Source organism: Nannospalax galili, unplaced genomic scaffold (genome assembly GCF_000622305.1).
Source record: "Nannospalax galili isolate Female #2095 unplaced genomic scaffold, S.galili_v1.0 scaffold281, whole genome shotgun sequence".
In the NCBI taxonomy this organism is placed as follows: domain Eukaryota; kingdom Metazoa; phylum Chordata; class Mammalia; order Rodentia; family Spalacidae; genus Nannospalax; species Nannospalax galili.
In genome coordinates, this window is record NW_008349068.1 from 384,078 (window position 1) to 392,103 (window position 8,026).

The following is an 8,026-nucleotide window of genomic DNA, read 5'->3' on the forward strand; positions in this document are numbered from 1 at the left end:
GGTTCTGCATATAAGACATTTTAATTTTTAAGAAGAAATCAAGCAATGGTTTCAAATAATAACTAAGACCTAGTCGGATGTGGTGGTGCATACTAATCCCAGCACTCCAAAAGCAGAGGCAGGTGGATATCTGTGAGTTCAAGGCCAGCCTGATCTACATAGTGAGTTCCAGACCAGCTGGGACTACAAGCAGACACTGTCTCAAAACAAAACAAAACAAAACAGAAACCCCAAAACAAAAACCCCAAGTCTAATTATTAACAGAATGATTATTACTAAGAGTAGCAGTAAAAGGAATTTGTAAAAGAACAAAGAATATATTGCCACTCCAACTACATTTAAAATTTTTTTCCTCCCTCCACATACATATATTTTTACATATTAAATTTATAGCATTATGGTACATTTTTTCCACTAATACTTTAGTTTTTGCAGAGCTGAGTATTGACCTTAAAGCCTTGTACATACTAGACAAGTGCTTTGCTGCCGACCTCTACCTTCACATACACCTCCTTAATGTATTTCAAACATTTTCCTTTGTGGTTCATTTTTATATGAGCTTCAGGAAACCTTTATTTTTAAGAAAATAGACTTCTAAAATATGTCAATTTTTGTTTTATAGAATTTTATGACTAAAAATATAATTTTAAATTTGAGTTGCAGCCCACTTTGTAGTCTAGGCTATAAACACAGAGGCCAGAAATGGCCTTCCTTCTTCCACTCAGCTTTCCATTTAATTGGTTTGCAGGTTGATGACTCTCCTAGAGATTGGTAATAGACCTTGTTATATGATGTAATGACATGCCATAAGCAAACAAGGCATAGAAATAGGGTGTCTATTTGGTAATTTACTAACATTTCATCTGAAGTACAATTATTTTCATTTCAAACTTATAGTGGTTCTAACTATATTATCAACAAAGTGCTAATTATCTATCACCCTCAAAAGGTAATCAGTATATTTGAATAAATGAATGAAATCTTTATTGGCGTCTTTGGTATGTGTAGAATAACGTAAAAGAAATTATTGAAGATACTTAGTATTTGTGAAAAATAACCCGGATAGTCAGACACCCCTGTTGTTAATAGTGCTTTGTAATATGCTGAGTACTTCTTTTCAGGAATAACAGGGTACTGTGTGGCCATTTGTTCAGCTATTGGTATTTTTGAGACAGAGTCTTTGTATGGCCATTGGTATTTTTGAGACAGGGTCTCTCTGTAGCCCCAGCTGGCCTGGAACTCACTATGTAGGCCAGGCTAGCCTCAGACTCACAGAGATTCGCCTACCTCTGCCTCCCAAGTGCTGGGATTAAAGGCCTGTGCCACCATGCCCGGCCTTGGTGTTTTTTTTTTTTTTTAATTTTAATTTTAGTTGTTTTATTGAACAAAATCTATTTTGTCCAATGGGTTTTAGGAGTTTTAAGGAACATCCATCTTAGCTAGTTAGACTATACATGTTCCAAGAGCCTTAGAAGCAAATTGCCTTCCATGTTCTTATCCTTACTCCCATTTCTCTCTGCCCAGTAGCTCTAGTGACTCTTCAATCCTGCCCTGCCTTTGCCACTCCTACTGTTTGTCACTCCTGTCAAGTCTTAGATTAGGCACTGACGATGATAAAGCCATGAACAAAAAAAGATCTGTCGGGATAGGGGTGTAGTTCAAAGGTAAAGTGCATGCCACACAAGGCCCTGGATTCAGTCCCTGGCACCAAAACAATCACATGGCATGTCATTATTATGTCTGTTTGCTCTTGTCCTTTTTTTTTTTTTTTTTTTAAATGTTTGTGTATGAGTGTATTGCCTGCATGTATGTAAGTGCACCTGTGTTGTGTAATACCTGCAGAGGTTCAAAGAGGGCGTTGGAGCCCCTGGAACTGGAGTTACAGATGGTTGTTAGATGCTATATGGGTGCTGGAAACCAAACTTGGATCCTCTGCAAGAGCAGCTAGTACTCTTAACTGAGCCATCTCTCCAGCCCCATTTGTCCTTAATCTTGGAAAGAAAAATCCCACTCTTGTGTCCAAAACTTCATCACATTGAACCTTCTAGCACCCAGAGCTCTCAAGTTTCCAGGAATGGATATCTAGGTGATTATATGACAGAAATACTAAAACAGTTCAGTTATAGGCTGTGGTGTGGGGAAACTATTGGGAAGCCAGGCGTGGTGGCACAGGGCTGTAATCCTTGCACTTGAGAGGCAGAGGCAGGAGGATTGTGAGTTCAGTGCTAGCCTGGCATACATAGAGAGACCCTGTCTCAAAGAAAAGAAAAACTATTGGGAGTAAAACCATTGTTTTAATTTCACTGTGTGAACAAGAGAATCAAATTAGGTTGGCTTACCAAGGAAAACCAACATTGGTGCTGTTTAAGAACACTGGAGAGCTTTTAAAATAAAAGAATAAAGCTAGGAAGTGGTTTGACTGTTGGAGAGCAATATTAGACAATTGTATGCACTGTTTAATTATACTGCTGCACTCAAGTCTATTCAGTTCAGTTTTCATGATGCATGGCTTATGTTGCAAGGTTATCAGCTGATAGAGCCTAACTGGATCTTCTAGTGATTTGGTGGCATACTCTGGAGGCTTCTGGGAGTAGAAGTATTAGGCTTCCATTTTGGATCTTTTTCACATAAGGCCTTTTGAAAATACATGCTTAAGTCTACAAGGCTATTATAGTCATAGGGTTTTGCTAAGCTTTCAAAGTATAGGTTCAAAAGGAATTTGAAAACAAGCTTTAAAATATTCTTGATACAGAACCTTTGAGGGAGATGCAAATGTGTTTTGAATGCTAAATTTACTTAGATTTAAAATTACATATCTTCCAGCAAAGTTGCTATGACAACCTTTTCTTAATGTATGTGTAAATTTTATGTCTGTGTCTTTGAGGGTTTCATCTTTTCCCATATAGAGTCTAATCACTACAATTGGGCACTGTGGTGTATTTCTATATGGGTGGTGTCCGTGGAAATTATATAACTTTGGAAAATGTGAATCCAGCAATGAGGTAGTTCTATAGCATGTGATCCCCCCCAAAATGAATGTATTTTTTCTCTGTCTGTCATCATGACTGATCTGATTTCAAACCCAAGGTAAAATTTAGGATTGAAGGAAATTCATGTATCTGTTCTGCATTTCTGTTTATTCTTATCTAAGGAATTTATGAGGTTCTAAGGAGTTTGGTAAATGCTGAATCGAATATCTTGGTTATCCCTAAAACTGATCCCCCTTCCCTGAGAGATTCTGATTATAATCCTTAGTTGATAGCATACTGTGACTCAGAACCACGAGACACTTGTGCGATGGCATGCACGTGCATAGGGGGAACTCAGAGGCTGCTTTCAGCCTTGGCTCCAGCAATGCGAGAGACGCCTTTGTCCCATCATCTCCCCTTTCACTCCATTTCAGGAGTGCTTTTACTTTCAAGTTCTGTTTTGCATGTGAGCAGCTGGCAGAAGAGTAGCAGGATTTGGAAACTCTAAAGTTTAGGAATTTTTAACCTCAGTTTTGGTGTTATGGATAAGGGGTAGGTAGCCCCTTGTGCCTTTTAGTAGCAGTAACTTAACTATGGCTATTAGTTGTGCACTCTTGACATGAGCACTTGAAATCTTGAAATGTTTGTTAAGAGCTGTATTTGTGTTTTTAAATTTTTATTTATTTATTTATTTTCTTTATTATTTTTTTATTTATTTAATGTGTATGTGTGAATTGCCTCCATGTATGTTAGAACACCTGTTTCATGTCAGATTCCCCTGGAGCTGGAGTTAAGGATGGTTTGTAGCTGCCATGTGGGTGCTGGGAATTGAACCCGGGTCCCCTGCAAGAGCCGTCAGTGCTCTTAACCGCAGAGCCATCTCTTCAGCCCCATGTGTTTTTGTTTTTTAATTTAATTTTTAAAAATTCAAAATAGCCATTGCTTCTTCAAAGTTGTCAAAGTCAGAAAGGCAATAATAAATCTTTTCTTAGGTAGTCTACTCTTAAGTTCCATTACATCAAAAAAACAAAGTGGGCTTAACATGTCACTAAAGATAACTCAATGTAGGGGCTGGAGAGATGGCTTAGTGGTTAAGAGCACTGACTGCTCTTGCAGAGGACCTGAGTTCAATTCCCAGCACCCACATGGTGGCTACGTCCTTAACTCCAGTTCCAGGGGAATCCAGAGCCCTCCTCTGACCTCCATGGCATTGCACAATATGGGTGCACTCACATACATGCAGACAATACACTCATACACATAAAAAAATAAATTAAAAAATATTTTAAAAAAAGATAGCTCAACATTATCAGTTTTAAGAGAAATTACCTTTGTAATAAATCAAGTCTGCCTCAGCATATTACATCAGGATATTTAAAACCTTTCCTTGAGGTTTATGGTCCTATTTTAAATTTGTAACACCATCTTCAAAAAGACTGGACTGTACAGTGCTGGATTCAGTCTAGGCATTATCAGTGTCTTCATCATCGTCTCCAGTGGCATCATTGATGAAACTCTCAGCTTCCTGGACTTCAGTAATAACTGAGAAAGAACTCTTTTCTTCTGGAAAAATTTCTGATGATATTCCCCTGAAATATTATCACATGACCCATGAAATAGTCATATGAGTCACTCACTTATTCATACAGATAGACATTAGATAACAGGGTATTTAACAGTGATCTGTGAGAAATATATTATTAATTTCTATGGAGGAGGAAGGAAATCTGACAGATGTATTTTAAGTGTACTTAAATTCACTGCTTCCTGCCAATTAAAAATTTCGAGATTTTTCTGTGTGCCTTTATTTTTAAGAGGCTATATAAAATGACTGACAAAAATCACAGATTGGAGTTTTGTTGCTGTTTTCTGTTGGCCTCTTCATTCCATTTTTATGAAAAAAAGCACTCTGGCTGCCATGGTTGAGGGCCTGAGGGGCTCTGGGTTATAGTCTGGACTGAAGGGTCATGTGTTCAAAGCTAGATCCCAAGTGCCACTGTTGGAAGATTGTAGAAACTTTGAGAGATGGAACCTGCTTGGAAGTCTTTGCTTATATGGGTTCCTCATAAGGCGTCTGTGGGACACCCCACACCTTCTTGTTTCTTTTTCTCTTCCTGGTTCCTGTGAGTGGGTTGCTCTGTCATTTGCTCCTGTCATGATGGGTTGCCCTTGAAAAAGACCTAATAAATAAGGCCCCTCGATCTTACACTGGAGCCTCCAGAAATGTGAGCCAAAATAACTTTTTTCTTAATAAGTGAACTGCCCTTGGTATTTTATTTTAGTAATGGGGAGTTGACTTATACAGGACCCCAGGATGGTATTTGTGACTTTATAAGAAAAGAGACCTGATGGAGCTAGAGAGATGGCTCAATGGCTAAAAAGCACTTTGCTCTTCCAGAGGACCTGGTTTGGTTTCTAGCGCCCACATGGTCACTAATTTATGTACATGTAAGCAAAACACTGAAGCACATAAAAGAAAAATAAAATCTTTTTAAAAAAGAGACCTGAAATAACATTTGCTATGTCTCACCATATGTGTTGCTTTCTTCATTTATGATGCAACAGGAAGGTCCTAATCTGAAGCCTGTGCCAAGCTTAGGGTTTCCAGGCCCTAGAAAGGGCTGCTAAATAGCCCTTTATTCCTTGTAAATTACACAGTGCATAGTATTCAATTATAGCAGGAGATAACAGATTAAATAATAGCTCACGATATCCTTACTCTTATCAACCTTGTGCTATAGAAGAGAGAGACATTATTACCACATACCATAGTATTTAATTAGCAGTTTGGCTAAAATATAACTTCTTTGTTTGTATAACATCATAATGAACAAGAAGCAGACTATTATTAAAAAAATAATCATGGGGCTGGTAGTATAGATCAGTGGTGGAGTGTATGCTTAGAATGCTGGAAGCATTGAGGTTAGTCCTCAGCACCCCCAAAAATCATAAATTAGCAAGGCTTGGAAATTGTTGTAGGTCAGTTTATATTCAACATACAGGTTTGGATAGTATTAATGCATAGTTGAAAAACTAGTACATTTCAAACTCGTGGCAATTTGTACTATTAAGTGAAGATTATTGCAGTTTTCAGTAATCAAAATCCAGTCAATTCTGAAAATTGAAGTTTTACTAAATTTTGAATATAATTTAAGACAAAAATATGAATAGATATGAAAATATCAATAGAATTAGGTAATTTTTGAAAGTCAACTTTTAGGAAATGAATGCTGACCTATATAAAATTTTTTGTGTGTGGAAGATATATAAAGCCAGTTTTTGTAGGAATCCAAAAATCGAAGAACCTTTATTCTTCAAAAACATATGTTAGGGCTGGAGAGATGGCTGAGTGGTTAAGAGCATTTGCTGCTCTCACAGATGACCTGGGTTTGGTTCCCAGCTCCTACATAGTGACTAGCAAACATTTGTAACTTCATTTCTAGGAGATCCAACATTCTCTTCTGCCTCCACAGGCACTGCCCACATGAGGTGCACATACATCTATGCAGACAGACACTAATTAAAATAAAATAAGAAAATCTTAATAACAAAAGAAAACATGCTTTTCTTGATATACTCTCTTTCTGCCCCATTGTTATACCTACATGCATAGCCACTTGACTGAATAATTTCAGCTTTCTGCTGTCTCTTAGGGTCTCATGTAAACATTTAAAAATATTTTTGTTTTTTACAAGGAAGGAAGTTACATATTTTGTTGTATTTCACAAGGAAACCATAATATTTAAATACTAAGTTATATTCTAGATGTACAATATTTATAAGAATAATTTCTCTGAACCTATCAAAAACATAAGAGAAGAAGAGACTGCAGAGCACTTATCCCCGAATAGGACACCTATGTCAAACTTCTGCATCCCGTGGCTCAGGTATCATTGTGGGAGAGGGGGCGGAAAGATTGTAAGAGCCAGAGGTGGTGGATGACCACAAAGAAACAGAGTTTTCCAGACAGCTGGTCAGTTACTCATATGACTCACAGCAATGGTAACTGCATGCACGAGTCCCATGTAAACTCAAACCAGACAAAATCCCAGCATGGGGGGAGTGGGTAAGAAATCCCAACCCAACCTAAGGAGATTTTACAACTGCTGGGAGAGGGAGAGACAGTTTCTTTTGAGGATGGGACTCTTGGTAGGTTACTCAGTGGATATACCCACAATGAAGGACATTTGGGGATACAAATTAGACTATATATAATATGTATATTATATATTATGTTTATTATGCATATTATATATAGAGAGCTGAGAGAGAGTACATTAAATTGAGTGAAGGGGCAATAAGGGGAGGTGCTAATAAGGGAGAGAATCTAAATACCATCAATTATATTGTATGAAAATCTCAAAAAATTCAAATAACAAACAACAACAACAAACCTTTGTATAGCCAGGCATAGTGGCATATACCTTTAACCCCAGCCCTTGGGAAGCAGAGGCAGGTGGATCTCTTTGAGTTCAAGACCAGCCTAGTCTACATAACATGTTCTAGTCTCTGTCTCAACTCCCCCCCAAAAGAATCACTTTTCTTCAGCACTATCTTCTGACCAAATGCTAGCTCAGGCTGGAAGTCCACATGCCTTAAGCCCTAATTACTCTGACCGCTGAGATGACAGTCATAATAGCATTACTTGAGCTTGCAATTTGGAATCACTCCTGCGCAACATAGGAAGACCCTGTCTCAGAAATAAAACAGAACAAAATGAATTTTTTTCTATTGACTAGTGGATAATATGAAGGTTATTGTTGATTTTGTTGGATTTCTACTAACACTTGTGATTGTGTGGCAAAGTGCTTTTGGTTTTAAGCATAAGTAGTATAAGTATTTAGGAACTGAATGTTATGATTACTATAATTTTTTAATCATCAAAATGATGTGAAAAGTTAAGGTCAATAGAAATTATTGTTATGTATAATTAATGGCTACTTGTGTACTCATTATACCGTTCTACAGACTGTATGTTTGTAAGATCCACAAGGAGAATAAAAATTAACAATAGATATAGTCCATAATGATACTTTTTTTTTTTAGTAATTTGGTAT